Source organism: Vespa crabro, chromosome 10, assembly GCF_910589235.1.
Source record: "Vespa crabro chromosome 10, iyVesCrab1.2, whole genome shotgun sequence".
In the NCBI taxonomy this organism is placed as follows: Eukaryota; Metazoa; Arthropoda; class Insecta; order Hymenoptera; family Vespidae; genus Vespa; species Vespa crabro.
In genome coordinates, this window is record NC_060964.1 from 2,691,490 (window position 1) to 2,709,581 (window position 18,092).

General features: G+C 26.5%; 1 protein-coding gene and 1 non-coding gene across 4 annotated transcripts in view; one reads left to right on the top strand and one right to left on the bottom strand.

The window, feature by feature from the left end:
• Positions 1-18,092, top strand: part of LOC124427357 (band 4.1-like protein 3) — an 83,047-nt gene that overhangs the window by 3,106 nt on the left and 61,849 nt on the right. The gene's annotated exons all lie outside the window — the stretch shown is intronic.
• Trnac-gca lies at positions 13,136-13,207 on the bottom strand. The gene has a single exon. It is a non-coding gene; the product is annotated as a tRNA-Cys (tRNA).

Below are 18,092 nucleotides of genomic sequence, written 5' to 3' on the forward strand. Positions count from 1 at the left end.
TTCAAGGTATTCTTCTCAATTCCTCTCTTATCTAGCTCTTATCATTTGTAACACGTATTTTGTATGTAGAAGACATTTTCTTTGAAAACTTTACTTCTAATGTTAACTTGTTGTTTGGAAGAAAACTATTCGACAAAACTTTGTAGATGCTCGTGCTCAAAATTGTCGATCGACGATAATAATAATTATTAATCGATCTTCTCTATGTAACTTCGTAATTTTTTGTCTAAAACAATTTTTTCGATCGTAACTCTCTTTTCTACTTTTTTGTTTACTTTTCTTTTTTTTTTTTACATTAAAAGATAAAAAGAAACAAAAATTCTTTTTCTTACTTTTTTTCTCATAAAAAAGATACTCGTGTTTTTTTCATAAATATTCATCGTAATTTCGATAAATGATCATTGAATAATCACTATATAATTGATCTCTATGATATTTGTAAATAATCATTACTATCGTTTAATTTATTTTCATTATTATTTATTTTTTTTTTTGTTGAAAACCATGAAATTCGTTCGTCCAATTGACACAATTTATATCTACAATATATTTCTTCACAATATAATCATTATTATTATTTCATAAAAATGTCATATTTTTTTACTATTTCGAAGTGAATTGATTGCAAGTTTTCCACAAAAGAAATATTTTCGGTAGCGTGTTAAACTACATTTAACGATACCATTACACATACATATTTAGATATACATACGTATGTATACATATGTGCATATATGTATATATATATATATATATACACACACTTATACTAATATTCACTATTACGAATCCATACACATTGCGTGTACTAATATCGCGTGTAAATCCGTACACGACCCTTTTCCTATTTCAAGCACACTGACGTAATAATCCATCGAGATAGATGATGGGACTTTTTATAGGTCCGTTACCATGCGATTTAATGTTACGAATGATACCATCGAACTAGATTTCCTACTCGAATTATAGTTTATCGTGAGTATACTCAAATTCCTATGAAGATTCTTATCGTAGATCTTTTGATATTCATCTGGATAAAATATCGTCTAATCGATGACAAGTAATAAAGACATAACAAATGTTCTTTTATTTTAACATGGAAAAGTAACAATCATTCTTATTTTTTTTTCCGTCTATTTTTCTATTCCTCGTATTTTCCTGTTTTCTTTTTTTTTTTTATTTTTTTTTGCATTTTATCGGAGAATAAACAAAGCTCAAGAAACAAATGTTCACAGTAAAGACAAACGCAATCATTCATCCAATCACGGAATAACCGGACTAGATAATCAAACTCGAATTATAATGTATTATCGTTCGACATTCGTTTAAATCAAATATCGTGTCTAATCCTGTAGAAACGTAACAAATAATTTCGTTCTAACATCGAAGAACAACAATCATTATATATTTTTTTTCCTTTTTTTTATTTTTTTTTACTTTTTTTTTATTTTTTTTTTAAATTTCCATTCATCCATATCTCTCTTCATCCTATTAAAAAAAAAAAAATAAAAATAAAGAGTATTATAGGAATAGATCGTTCTTATTGTTAGTATAAAAAAAAAAGGAAAAAAAAGGAAAAAGGAAGAGAAATAAAAAGAAAAGAAAATGTTAATCACGTTCCATTAACTTATCTAATCTCAATATAACCGCTCCTACGTGTAAATCATGCTGGATTACGTAATAAAAAAAAAAAAAAGAAAAAAAAAGAAGAAAAAGAAAAACAAAAAAGAAGCGTTCATTTAGCGATCATGTTCAGTATACAGGATCCATTACTTTCTATTCAAAATATCAGCTTTGTTTATACATTTGTTATACATACATATATGCATCTCTTGGATTACTACATCGTTTGGTTGCGTTGGTAAACTTACGTCATGATTCGACCGATCCCATGGATGACGTCACGAACGAGCGTCTGGCAAGAATTAGCACGCGGCACGGTGACATAGAAAAATAAAAGGAAAAAAAAAAAAAAAAGAAAAAAACAAGAAACGAAAAGCGAAGAGAAAGTAGGAAAAGAAAAAAGAATTAAAATAAAAAAAAAAAAAAAAGATAAAAAGAAGATAAAATACATAAAATCATATTAGAACGTGACAAAATATTTCATAGAAATTTTCCAATTGAAGTTTAGCGATTCGAAACGTTTCTTATTAAATCGAAATTCATCGAAGATCGATAGAAAATATTCGTTCTTTCGAAATGAATATTTCCTTGGTATAATTTTAATGATCTCTAGCGTCGATCGTTTTCCTTCATTAAGCATGTCAAAGAATGTGTCGTTCGTTGATAAACAGAGAAAAAGAGAGAGAGAAACAGAGAGAGAGATAGAGAGAGAGAGAGGGGGAAGAAAGAGAGAATACAATGGTTGAAGGATAAATAAACATTGTCGGTCATAAGTGTACTATAAAATGTTACGACGAAGTCGTTTGTTGATGAAATTATTTAAATTTATATTTTATATATTTATGCATTAATTGACTATTATTTTATTTCTATCTTATTTATATTTATTATATATATCTTATTTCTATGTATTATATATATCTTATTACGTTATATTATATATACATATATGTACTTGGGTGTACGTGTGAATATCTCTCTCTCTCTCTCTCTCTCTCTCTCTCTCTCTCTGCCTTTTATCCTCTTTCTCACTTTCTTTTTGTGTACGTGTGTACATATATGGTTTGCGTCTGGATCTGTTTATCTGTTTATTTGTTTGTTTCGTGTGTGTTGTATAATTTCTGAAGGCTCATCGCAAAGTTATTTGTAAAATAAAAAGAGTACCGTTTTGAACGAGTACTCTTTCTCTTTCTTTCTCTCTCTCTCTCTCTTTCTTTTTTTATTTATTTATTTATTTTTTTTTAAATCGGTCGGTCGATATACGGTTACTTCGCAGTTACATTCGTACGCTGCAAGAGTACTCGATGAGAAATCTGAGAAAATTGTGTATGCCAGTCTCTCTGCATGTACATACCTATTTATATATATGTATATATATGTGTGTGTGTGTGTGTGTGTGTGTGTGTGTGTGTCTGTGTGTTTGTATGTATGTATATATATACATATGCTTGTATGTACATATGTATAGTTGTGCATTTATATATAAAATTCTTGTACCTGTAGTCACTCGCATATTCGATGTAATTTTATTCTCGTGAATTCTTCATAGCATCAAGAATGTATTAAATTGTGTTCCTTATTGTTTGCATAGGAATAGCGATTAATCTATACGGAAGATCTTAAATTATAATATATAAAAGAAAAAATTATAGTATATAAAAAAATTTCCATTTTTTTCAACGTTTTTAATATAAAAAAAAAAAAAAAAATAGGAAAAAAGAAATTATTTCGAACAAATTGATAATAGATTTGATATACTCGTTATACATATTATATAAAATGAGGTTGTAATTCAAGGATGATTTCGTTTAATAGAATAAAATGGGATGTTAACGATGGTAATTTCTTAAAATATTTTCTCGTCTTATTTTTCGTAGTGGACAAAAAGTAAAAAAAAGAAAAAAAAAGAAGAAGAAAAAAGAAAAGACAAGAAAGAACAAGAAAATAGAAGAAAGAAAAAATAACAAACAAGAAATAAAAAATAAGTGGCCGAATCCACTATCGTGCGTAATGTTACGGGCGTTCGTAAAATTTGGGGTTCGTCCAACAATTCGACCGTAATAAGTATGATTGTCATGTTCAAAAAATCCGCACAAGTTGTTCTTGTAATATTTTCATTAAAAAAAAGAAAGAAAATAAAAGAAAAGATAAGAAATAAATAGTTTCGTTTAATTTAAAATTAAATAAATATAATATGAAATTTAGTCGATCTTGAATTTTTGATTTTTTAAACGAATTAGAGTATTGACCCGATTTATGAGTCGCTTGAAATCGAGCTAAATTTGTTTAAAGTGTTTTTACATTTTAACTTAGATAAATAAATGCAAAATATTATATGTAGTTTTCAACGAGAGAGAGAGAGAGAGAGAGAGAGAGAGAGAGAGAGAGAGAGAGAGAGAGAGAGAGAGAGAGAGAGAGAGAGAGAGAGAGAGAGAGAGATGTTTTATATTCTATAATGTAAAACCCTAACAACGATTGTACATAATGCTTATGTATCTTACGAGTGAGTTATAAAGTGCATCATATAATATTTACCAGGAAAAAAGTCTTGTTGAATTGGCAAGTTGAGAAAGAATAATTTGTTTAATTTTTTATCTCAAGTAAAATTATATGCTTATTCAAAAAAAAAAAAAAGAAAAAAAAAGAGATAAGAATTGTATATTTAGTTTCTCAAGAAACATTGCATACGATTTTATCTATTAGAAAAACACCGTATCTTTGATCATCAGAATATAATTTATAATTAGAGAAAAATAAAGATCGTATCGTATGTTTGATTTCTTTTTTTCTTGCTTTAAAATTTTTGTCATTGATTTGTGAGTTTAAGACTATCCATGGGATACTTTAAAATATTTAAAATAATTTTTATTTATGCGTAAAATTTCATTATACGCGATATAATAGGGAGGAAATATGATATTAAAGGATTTTAAGCCGATCATCTTTTATCTGTGTCACGTTTATACGTATAAAGGAGTGCGTATAAATGTGATCTATTAATCTGAAATTTTCTTTTTCATTGATCTTTAAATCTTTAGGATAGTTGCGCTGGCACGTAAATGCTTGTAGATCTATTCTCTTTTGTTGTTCCTCGATTGAAAGGACTAAGATGGAGCTGCTCCAAAAAGGTGAAGGCTTCTATACAGACATTTGTCTCGATCTTAAATCAAGCGTTGAGATTTTTCAAATGGCCGTCATTTCTTTTTCTCAAAGAATACTAATATATACTTTTTGTTATAAGATCCACGATTACATCACAATTTTGAATTTCGAATTTCGATGAATGGACATGGGACATTTGTTTTTCTAATTTAAAAAAATAATTGCCCAATAAATAATATCAGAATTTTTAATAATTCATATTTATATAAATAACATTGATATTTTTTTTTTTTAATCGGAAATATTTAATATTTTATATCTAAATAAAGGACAAACGCTATTGTATTTTGTATTGGAAAAATATATGGTATCTTATATCTATGTAAATGACGCTATAGTATCTTTTATATAAAATTCTATAATTATTTATTGGCCAATTCGATATATATATATATATATATATATATATATATATATATATAATTTATTTCTGATAAAAAGCATAATGCTTGCACGAATGAAATATGATGTGATATTTGAAAAAATTATGCTTTTGTACGATGTAACATATTTAACAGTTTCGTTTATATTCAATAATAACGTACTACAATAAAGATTATTATTTTTCTACGATTAAACCAAAGAGATTAGTTGTTATATCTGCAATTGTTATAAGTTTAATTACAATTATTAAAAAAAAATCGCATTGTCAAAGTTTGTATGTTATAAACGAAAAATGTGCTTATACAATATTTAAAAAAACACATTTTTCTCATAAGTGTTATGAGTAAATATAATTTTTATGTTTAAACAAATTATAAACGAAAACATGCGCATAATCTTTACTTAAAGATAAACCTTAGTTTCTATCGATATTCGATTAGTGGTTGGTATATCATCGATAAAATAAATAATTTTAAGATCGAAGTATAAGAGATTACGTGATATATACAGACCTAATGCATATCGATTTTCGCGTAAAACTATTATTCTTCTTTTTTTTCTTTTTCTTTTTTTTTTTTTTTTTTTTACTAAAGTGCATTTATTTTATTACTTTCGATCGAGCACAAATTTGTAGATATTATCGTCTTTGTAATCAGATGCTGAGAATCCTCTTTGGTCGACGAAGGGAAACATTTATCCTGCTTTTAATGTTGAACCAAAACAAAACTTTCTCCTTCGTCCTTAGAAGAAAGCTCTTAGGCTATTTCAACGGTTCATTCGCTCGTAAAATTTGCTTTTCTTAACGTGTTAGATCGACTGTGGCCTAAAAATGAAACGGAGAGAGAGAGAGAGAGAGAGAGAGAGAGAGAGAGAGAGAGAGAGAGAAATATGAAAAGATGTTTTCTATCTTTCTCATCATTTTCTTCTCTCACTTTTATCTAGTTTTCTCTCTCTTTCTCTCTACTTTTATTTCTCACCTTGATCTTACGTAAGTTTTTAAAAAGTGTATGTCCTAAAAACGAAAGAAAGAGGAAAACGGGGAAAGAGTGAACAAAAATAAAAAAGAAAAAGAAAGAGAGAGACAGAGAGACAGAGAGACAGAGAGATGAAAAAAGAAGTAATAACAAAACGAGGGAATACTTTCTGTTCTCTTGATTTTCTTCTTTCATTTTTTGCCTCTCTATCTTTCTTTTTCTTTTTTTCTCTCTTTCTCTCTCTCTCTCTCTCTCTTTCTCCCTCTCTCTATCTTTCTCTTACTTTTCTTTATTTATTACTCGCTTCTCGGATTTTATGTAGGAAGGACACTCAGTTCTTTTCATATACATTTTTCTTTTTTTTTTATTCTTCTTTTTTTTTTTTATTTTCCATAGTTTCACACTTCATCCTTAGCCACAATGAAACTTTCCCTTTCTTTAGTCTCTCTCTCTCTCTCTCTTTCTTTTTCTCTTTCTCTCTCTCTCTCTCTCTCTTTTTTTCTTTTACTCTCTCTTTCAATCTCGTCGTTTACCAATAATAATAAGCAACGTTCGTACTTACTTCATATCTCTTTCATTTTCCTCTTCACTTTTTCATCTTCTTCTTTTCGTGTCTTTTTCTACACTTTTTCTTTTTTCTTGTGCTTCTTCTTCTTCTTTTCTTTTTAATGTGAATGAGACGCCATATTTGCGGGCAGAGACTTTTCTGATTAACTTCGACTCCTCGTTCGTGGCTGACTAATTAACGCGTTTTCACGATGACAATGAGTCACATCTCGTTATCTTCTTTTTCTTTTTTCTGACCTTTTTTTTTCGTTTCTTCTTCTTTGTCTCTTTCTCTTTTTTCTACTCTCTCTCTCTCTCTCTCTCTCTCTCTCTCTCTCTCTCTCTCTCTCTCTCTCTCTCTCCCTCCTTCCCTCTCGCCTTCCTTTCTCTTATTGTTAGTTTTAAGGGTTGCGACGATATATGTGAATAAAAGTGTTGCTCCTTTTTTTGTTTTTGCATTATCATTGACATTCTCTCCTTTTTATAGCTTTCCTATTTTTATTTATTCATAATTTGTAATGTTTTCCTATTTTTGTTTATTCGTAATTTGTAATGTTTTCCTATTTTTATTTATTCGTAATTTGTAATGTTTTCCTATTTTTATTTATTCGTAATTTGTTGTAATATACAAATGTTCGAGATTATATTTTTCTGTCCTATTATATCTCGTAGATATGAAAGTTTCTTCTCTTGGTTCTTTTTTTATCATTGATCTTTCATTTTTATTTCTATCTCTGTCTCTCTGTCTCTATCTGTTTGTCTCTCTCTCTCTCTCTCTCTCTCTCTCTCTCTCATTCTTTTTATATATTTGTAATTTGTAATCTAAATGTTCAAGACTACATTTTTATGTTATGTATTTCGGAAGGAAACTTTATGGATCATGGAAGAATGTTACTATCGTCGTTTTATGATATAAGATCCTTTGTAGTATCATAAATCGTTAATAATAACGAGCGGTGAGAATGTATGAAGATATATATTTCATCAAACTTATGTTGTTTTAATGTTTGATAAATAATATTAGAGTTTTTAATATTTCATGTTTAAAATAAACATTATATATAAATATTTTTGGCTGTGTGAATAAATATGAGTACAGAATTTTGTTAATTTGTAATTTAGAAAATTAAATTATTAATCGTTCTCGACAAATATGAATTTTAATTTAATATTTCGAAACAATTTATTGAGCAATTCAATGTAAGCATATTTACTATATTATTTATTGTACTATTACATTAAATATATATTTTTGATTCTCCTTTGGAAACAACACTTGTCATATTATATTTCATTTCATTTTTTATTTCATTTTTTGTTTCATTTCTCAAAGCAAAGGTAACCAAATATTGTAGCCTCCATATACAATTTCATACGAATTAATCATTTTTCGTTATTATTTCTTTCCGTAGTTGCGTCTTATTATCATAATAATATAAATAATAATAATAATAATAATAATAATGATGATTATGATGATCATGATAATAATAATAATAATAATAATAATAATAATAATAATAATAATAATAATAATAATAATAATAATAACAATAATAATAATAATAATAATAATAATAATAATATATGGGATAGACATAGAAAGAAGAGATAGAAACAGAGATAGAAAACATAATCTATAAAATATAATGGGAATAATTCGAACAGATAAGACAATCATAACCAACAGACCAGATAATGACATTTATGGGCAAAATAAATAAGGCAGCATATATCTGATCAAGGTAGTTATGCACAATGACTATAATATCAAGATCAAACAGTTAACAAACTATGTAATCGTAATAATGCAATTAATTTTCGTGTAAACATATGATAATCAATGAATTTATTAATTCAAATTTGTTTTTTTTTTTTTTATATTTGTTCATTCATTTTTGAAGTAATCATTCGAAGCACGTTACCTTCCAGCAGTCATAAATAATATTATTGAAATTACATAGTTTGTTAAACTTGAAACCGTTATAATTCGATGAAATATCGATGAGAAGGTACACTGCAGGCATTCGTTGGATTCGTATTGATTGATATACTCTAAAACTTTTCTTGAATTTAAAATATCGATTTCCATTAAAAAAAAAAAAAAAGAAAAAGAGAGAGAGAGAGAGAGAAATTTTGCTATGACTTCCGTACCTTAACAAAAGCGTATTCTATGAAATAGTTTCAATACATATTATATTTCCCTCTCGTAACCTTGCAAATTTTATTCGAAAGAGAAATTTATAAAACTCATAGGATCGAATGATAGTGTATAGTCATAGTTTAAAACAATATGATTATACGCTATAATCATATTATATACACCCATATATATATATATATATATATATATATATATATATATATGTATATATATGACAGTCATAATGATAATAATTATTACTATTCCAGAGAAACGTGTAATTGAATACATCGACCGATCGATAAATAAACTTATATGAAATAATGCTTGTTAAGTATTTGACTTTACTACTCGTTTTTTTATTTATTTGTTCCGTACAAATATATGTGTAGATATATGTACGTAAAACATGTAAAACGATCTCGTCGAGATCTTTTCATTTCGTTTTTTTTTTTTACAATCTTATTTTTTTATCTCTTCTCTTCTAACATTCTCATTTTTTTTTCTTTTTAAATTTATTTATTCATTTATTCTTTTTCCATTATCAGCGAACTTTCAGGCGGAAAAAAAAACGTTCCCGAAACGCGAATCGTTCTCTTGTTGAAAGTCAAAGCGAAACCAACGCGAATGAAAAGCTGCACGTTGCAGGAGATAAAATCAGCTTATACGTACAAATATTTATATATACATTGGATGCATACGAATATGTTTTTTTTTTTATTTTTTTTTATTTTTATATATATATATATATTTTATAATAATTTATAAGAGATTAAACAAAACAAAAAAAGATCGAATCGATTTATCGGATTGAGTTTTGATAATTTATTTATTTTTTGAAATTTGATATTTGTCTAGGTATTGATTATTTTTTGATAAATCAAGTAGAAAATGATTATATACAATATATCTATATAAACAATATATATATATATATATATATATATATATATATATATATATATATATATATATATAAGTTGAGGCAATAACTTTGATTATCTCGAATATCTCCTGACCATTTAAAGATATGGAGAAACTTTGTTAATAAAAGTTGTACGGTATTGAGGGGAACCATAATATGACAGTAATAACTTTTTTGTAAGTGGACGCGTGAAAGAACGTGAAGGGACGTATGAAGGTCATCTGTATTTTTTTTTTCTTAAATGGAATCATAGGTTTTTGATTGCATTGGTTTATGTAGTTCGACAATCTCTATGAAAAAAGTATTAATCTATGTCGAAAAATTATTAGTTTAGCAGATATTTATAATTGCTATCGTCAACTACTTACACTGTTTTTACCTTTTGTGTTTATCCTTTTACTTACTTTGCGCTTAATTTGTGTATTTGTTTCAATTTTTTACGACTTTTACTTCCGAAGATATTCTCATGTGTCTTCTATCTAAATGAAAGACGTGATTATTAATAATCTAAACAAAATTGTTCATTCAATAAAAAATTAATTTGTTTATTAATTACTTATTAATTTATCGTAATTTTATAAATCACTCGCAATGTGAATTTTTTGTTGGCAAAATAAGACGAATTTAATTCGTATGAATTTGTTTATAGAAATTGTTTATAACAAATAGTTAATTAATTATAAACAATAGATCAAAAAATAGAGAAACATCTGCCCTTTAAAATGGTACCTGCATCATGTTTTTACGATTTTTAGTTTCGGAGATATTCTCATGTAAATGGAAGACATTACGTTAACAATTACCTACATAATCTCATTCAATTAGCTCGGTGACATACTAACCCATATAAATTCCAAGAATTTACTCGGTCTTACTACTACTACTACTACTAGTACTACTACTACTACTACTATTACTATGAACAGCTGTACCATGCGAATTATGAATGGAAATCTTTCGAAATCGATATTTTCGAAACGGAATGTCGTAGAGACTTGAAACCAACACCATTTTCAAGATTAATTTATTCTTTATTTATTTAAATATTGCAATAATATTGTTATAATAAAATCGATTTTGTTAATAACATTTTAAATTAAATTTTTTCTTTCCTTTCCTAGTAAAGATATAAATAAAGTGAAATCATTTAAATTTGTATTATAATTACATAAATTTTATTTTATTTATTTAAAATAACGTATAGAAGATCTGCTGATATTCAGCCATGTAAGAAATACATAGATATACTTACACACACACACACACACACACACACACACACACACACACACACACACACACACACACACACACACACACACACACACACACACACACACACACACACACACACACACACACACACACACACACACATATATATATATATATATATATATATATATATATATATATATATATATATATATATATATATATGTATATATATATTTGGATATAAAGTAGTTGACATATATAAGTAGAAGAGGAAAACTCCGAATAAGATATTAAGTTAACCTAAAGTTCGAAGCTTCAGTTTAGATTTTCGAATAGAATAGAATCGATAGTTGTGATAAAATATCACGTGAATTCTCAAACATTGTTTGAAATTGAAAGATTAAAGGCACCGTAAGATATACTTCCTCTTTCCTTACTTTTCTTTATTTTCTCTTTTTTATTTCCTTTTTTCTTTTTTTTCTTTCTTTTTCCTTTTTCACGAAGAAAACGAGGAAAGAAATATTAAGAAAGAAGCATGAAAATGAGCTAGGCCAGAAATAGGACGGAATTGTAGATGGGTTTCAAACTGAACTAGCAGTCGTCCCTTTAAGACTTGCTTTCTCTCTCTCTCTCTCTCTCTCTCTTTTTCTTTCATTATTTTCCCTTCTCAAGTGAAGTATACGGAAGGGTTAATTAATTCGTCGGTCCATTTTCCATTAAAAATGTCCGTGTGGTTTTCTTTAGAACGAAGACAACTTACTTTATTGGTTTGAAATGTGCAATTTATATATATATTTATATATATATATATAAATGTATGTATGCATATATAGTATTTATATCTTTTATTATTTATTTATATCCAGTTATTTAAGTTCATCGTACACACATATACATACAATATAATTTATTTAAATAAATATATGTATATATATATATATATATTTATTTACTTAAATATATCTAAATATATAAAAATTTATTAAATACATTTTGTAATAATTATTGCATGTAAATTTCAACGATAATTATCCATATTCCATCAACGTTTAACATATGTATGTAGGTTATACATAATTTTCAGATATTCAGAACAAGCTTTAAATATGAAATTCTAAATAGTTGAACATGAGCATCTTCATCATCGATGTTTAACTGTTATAAAGTATGTTTTCATGAATTCGAGTAAAACGATGAAGATGAAACGGACATGAGTAAAAAGTATATGTCCAACTATAGATAACAGAAAATTGTTGACTTAGTTAGTCGTTTATCGCTAAACGATATAGTGTTTCCGGTGGCAAATGAAAAAATGGCAAATATTAATAACGTGCCTTTGAAAATAGACGTTTAATAAGCGTCGTACTGTATGCGTTGATTGATAGCCATCGAAGATCGTATCTTGTAAATGTTTATTTATAGTGACCCATTGTTCAACCTATATTCTTTAGCAGCGTGGCATTATTGGATCTCTACAGGGTGATGCATGAGTAATAGAATTATATATTTATATAGATAGGCATATATATAATATATATACAAGTATTATATATGTGTATGTATATGTATGTATTCTTTGAAATATATATATATAGATTGATTCTGTAAAACTTGGATTACTTTATCTAAAAATTATATATACGTGAATTAAAAGTAAATATAGTATTTAATATATACTATATACATGGTTTATTAATTTGATGATACTCATTGTAGGAATAGAAAAAATTAATATAATTGCAGGAAGATAGAAAAAAAAATTTCGTATATATAGCAAATAGTAATAAAAATAGTAAGAGAAAAAAATTCCTATTTTATTTTTATGATTCTATCTTATGACATATATATCATTCACCCTGTATAATATACTTAATGTTAGATTTAATGAGCCGTCTTTTATGTTACATGGATAATTAATTTTATATATAAATTCATTTAATTCTATTTTTTCAGTGAAAAAAAAAAAAAGAAAAGAAAAAATAGAGTAGAGATAGATAGAGAGAGAATGAAGTGTCGTTCACCTTAATTGCCACGTTCAGTCGACCATATTTAATTGATATCTCTACTCGATAACACTCGTAATGTCGTAATCGATTGAACAAAGAAGTGAAGGATCAATTAAGTTCTTTTTTTTTTTTAAAGAATGAAAAAAAAACAATTAGGGGACACCCGGGTTTGAACCGGGGACCTCTCGATCTGCAGTCGAATGCTCTACCACTGAGCTATATCCCCAGTTGGGAACCACTTCTTTTATAGTGAATATGAAACCATATGTACAATTATACCTGTATGTTTATTAATAAATATTACGTAAATATTTAAACAAATATAATGAATAAATAATTAATATATATATATATATATATATATATATATATATGGAGTAAATAATTAAAAAAACGCACACACACACACACTTACACACACATATATTAATTATTTACCTATTATATTTGTTTAAATATGTATGCATATATTTATTAAAAGACATACAATGATAACTATATGAATTTAATAAAATGATGATGATAATGATGATAATAGTAATATTGATAATTATATTGAAAAGAGAAAAAAGGTAAGAGAATTTCTGAAAATATTTTTAATCTTATTATATAATATTTGCATAAAACGATCATTCGCATCGAGAACATTTGCAATTACATAAAATAAGAAGAAAACTGTTTTCAAATATTTAACACTTAATTTATAACATTTCGTTAATTATAATATATATACATATAAATATTATATATAATTTGTTCTGAAACTTGGATAACGAATTGGATATATGTTATACTCGTGTAAAAGATTCATTTGAAATTAATGAATTGCGATTAATGATTCCAACATTTTATTTATTTGTTTATTTATTATGCCAATATCAATGATGTAATTTCTCTCTTTTACGTAAAATAACGTTAATTAATGATTTACCTTTCGCAAGTCTTTTCTGTTCGTGACATAATTTATATCTAGCATCATTAATTTAGAGCAAGAAGGTTAATGCTCTTTGTATTTCTCTCTCTCTTTTTCTCTCTCTCAATCTCTCTCTCTCTCTCTCTCTCTCTCTCTCTCTCTTTCTCTCTCTCTCTCTCTCTCTCTCTCTCTCTCTCTCTCTCTTTGAATAAAAGGATACTAACAGCTCTTCATGAGTATGTGCACACATTATTACGGAAATGGCATATTCTTGTATGTCTCTTAGGGTCGTTCAATGAGATATAATTAAACTTATGGACAGTAATAATATTTAAGTCTAGGTCAGATAACGACCCTGAGACTATAGACTCTTTGTATAAACCACAGAAAGATAGAGAAAGAGAAAGAAAAAGAGATAGAGATAGTGATAAATAGATAGAGATAGTGATAAATAGATAGATAGATAGATATAGATAGAGAGATAAGTAGAGAGAGAGAGAGAGAGAATAGATATATAAAGTTACTAGGTTTGCATCTACGTTGTGTCCGATTTAAATGTTACATTTACATTACAACACGCTATTATTTTCCTAAATATTATATTTAAAATGCGAAAAATGTTTCAGAGAAATGTTGTAAGTCGTTAAGATTAACACATCGTACTGATAATTATTTACCTTTATATTATACTATAAATCCCTAGATTTTAGTAAGTTTTCTATTAAGTTGGTAATAATATAATAATTTGTTTAGTTTCGACAAAGGACATATTTCTTTTTTCTTTTTTCTCTTTGATATTTTTGATAATTTTTTCAACAGAAGAACTAAAACTCGAGGAGGTAGGAATCAATAAGAAATGAATGCGTTCTCTATTGGTTCTATAAACTAGAGAAAGAGAGAGAGAGAGAGAGAGAGAGAGAGAGAGAGAGAGAGAGAGAGAGAGAGAGAGAGAGAGAGAGAGAAAGAGAGAGAGAGAGAAAGTAAGTATATTATACAATGCTTTATTTTACTTATTATCTAAGATCTTCAGATTTTAATAATTTTTCTATTGAATCATTAATAATATAATCGTTTATTTATTTCGTATAACAGACATTTTCTTTTTTTTTTGAATAATTTTTTATAACATTTCTTTAACAAAGATAAGATTGGAGCAATCAAGAATTATACATGAACATGAATTAATTCTTTGGAACAAGTTTTTATAAACTAGAAAGAGAAAAAGTCGAAAAAGTTAGATATAGAAAATATTTGCATTTATATATATTACGTATACTGTACTTTATTTCACTCATTATACGCGAGTTTTTAGACTATTGTAATTTTTCCATTAATCTGAAAATAATCTGACACATTAATTAATCATTTTCTATAAGGAAACAAATCTTTTTTCGTTAATTTTTAACGAACAATAAAAACAATTAAGAATAAGTATTTCGTTTGTTATAAAACGTGTAACTTCTTTCTTTTTTTCTTTTTTTTTTAAATCTCGAATTGAAATGTCCTCCATTTTAATGTCACAAAGAAAAAGATGTAATAACACTTTGGATGGAAAATGTTGGAATTACAAAGTTCGCGTGGACCTTTTAACTAAATTTTCTCTGAAAAGCATTCTTATATCCTTGTAGATATCTGAATACTATTTCAGATATAATCCGTAAAATCCTTGAACTAGTTAAAAAAACTTAATGTCACAGTTACATGGAAGTGATCGTGATAATCAACTTTCTAAACTTTTAATTTAATCGAACTGAAATCTAATCGATTGTACTTTCTCGTTAATCTTTCAATCATTTTTATATCTTTATTAGTATCGATTAACAATAGAGATATAGATTGATGAATAAATAGATATGAGCTTAAGATTAATAAATAAATAAAGACTTAAAAAATAGAAAGAGAGAGAGAGAGAGAGAGAGAGAGAGAGAGAGAGAGAGAAAGAGAAAAGAAAAATTAAAAACAAATCTTAAACGACGTTTCATTTATCTCTTTCTTTCTTTGTGTAAAGGTATATATATATATATATATATATATATATATATATATATATATAGTATAAGTGTTCACGTCTTACTTTTAGAAGGGATCTATAGATCCATGAAAATGCGTGATAAGACGGCAGTAGTGAACGACTAGTAGTAGCCAGTCAGACTGACGGCACTATACAAACCGCTCTCTTTCCTTATTCTCTCTCTGTCTCTTTCTTACTTGTATCTGGTATAAGCTAAACGAGACTTTGCTTTCTCTCTTATACTTATCAATCTCTCACTTGTCTTCTTTTACGAACTTTCCACTATCTATATGCAATATGTATGTACGTGTGTATTTTCTTTTCGTGAATTAACTCGAAGAATTTTTCTTACTTATCACATTTTCTAAATCGAATCTTTATTATTTATATCGCGTCCCAGATAATTTTGTTAAGGATCATTTCATTTCGAACTTTGTATTTTTCTTCTTCTTCTTCCTTTTTTTTTTCTTTTTTCTTTCTTTAGAAATATTTTTTTATTCGATCGAATTTTTTTTTGTGTAGGAAATAGAACGTATTTTCATTGATGTCCTTTTAAAATAATTAATTGTTTTTTGCAGTATTTTTTGTCTTTTTCTTTCTCTTTTTTTTTTTTTTTTTTTTTTTTTAATTTTTATCTTATCGAATCTATTTCATTAATAACAACGGTGCTTGATCGACGAAAGAAATATTCGTACAATCTTCATGAGATTTTTTTTTTTTTTTATAATACTTTTCTTTTGAGAAATTGTCGTCTATTAAATTTTTCTTTTAAAATCAATCGTAAGAATTATTAAAGAATCATTCCCTTGTTAGATATTAATATACGACTAGTTGTAAATAGTAATTGTGCGTTATAACTCTGATAACATACGTCGTTTCCTTTTGTGAATATTTTTATGATCGTTATAATGAAAAAAAAATTATCATCATGTCGATTTTGGCAAAGAACTCACGGCGGAAAAATTATTCGAGTCTTAAAGGTTTTTTTTTTTTCTTTTTTTTTTTTTTTTTTTTTTTTTCTAGAACGAAATAACGACAAAGCGTGTGCCATTTTCTCTTGACAATATCGTTATCTCATATGGAAGTTATTGCTGACGCCAAGAATAGAATTTACGTTGTGACGCCCGTTAGAAGAAAAGGAAAATGTTTTTTATTCGTGGAAAACATTTTTTTTTGAATAAATGAAAAAAGAAAAATGAAAAAAGAAAAAAAAGAAAAATATAAAAAAAAAATAGATCTTGTTCATCACAGAGAAAGAGAGAGAGAGAGAGAGAGAGAGAGAGAGAGAGAGAAAATAAAAAATTTATTTACAAAATTCTTTTTAATATTTTTAATTTTTTGTTTCTATTTTTTTTTTGCTTTTCCTTCTTTTATTTATTTATTTTATTTTCTTTTCCTTTTTTTATTTATTTATTCTTTTTCTTTTTCATGAAAAGAATAACCTAAGAAGATCGAGGAAATATACGTATATCTACATCATCGTAAAGACACGATGCTCTTCGAATCGAAAACGTAGACGAATTTATGTCGCGAATAAGTTATATACTCGGGCTCATATATACATATGTACAGTGTGTCTCAAAATAAGTGAGCTATATTGTAGATATGACTTCAGGACATCTAAAATTTCAAAAAAAAGAAAAAAAAATATATATATTTTTATAAACATATAAACATACATAACATTTTACTTCGTTTCACGTTTCATTGCGAATGTTCTATCGCAATAATTTTTCACTTTTATTTATTCGATTAATATTTTAATTAATTGATGGATATGTATTATATTAAATAAATGATCATTATATATGAATACTTTGATCAGTATAAATAAATAAGTGTTAGGATTGTATCACTTATCTTGCTCACTGATATTTTATTATAAATATTATTTATATAAAATGTTGATCAAACGTTTAAAAGTAATAAACGGATAAATAAGAATCATAATTCTTTCGTTGGATGAATGAAGCTCAATAAAATGAAAGAAGATAGTCATTGGTAAGAAGTTTGCAGTTTTATAATCAGATGCGTGAAGGTCATTTCAAACGTTTATTATGATAATGAATGAATAGAATTTGTTCAGAATCAAATTCGTTATAATTTGAATAACTTATTTACATATATTTTTTTTTTATTGTTTCGATATACTGAAAATCAACTCTAGAATATTTCCTACTTATTCTG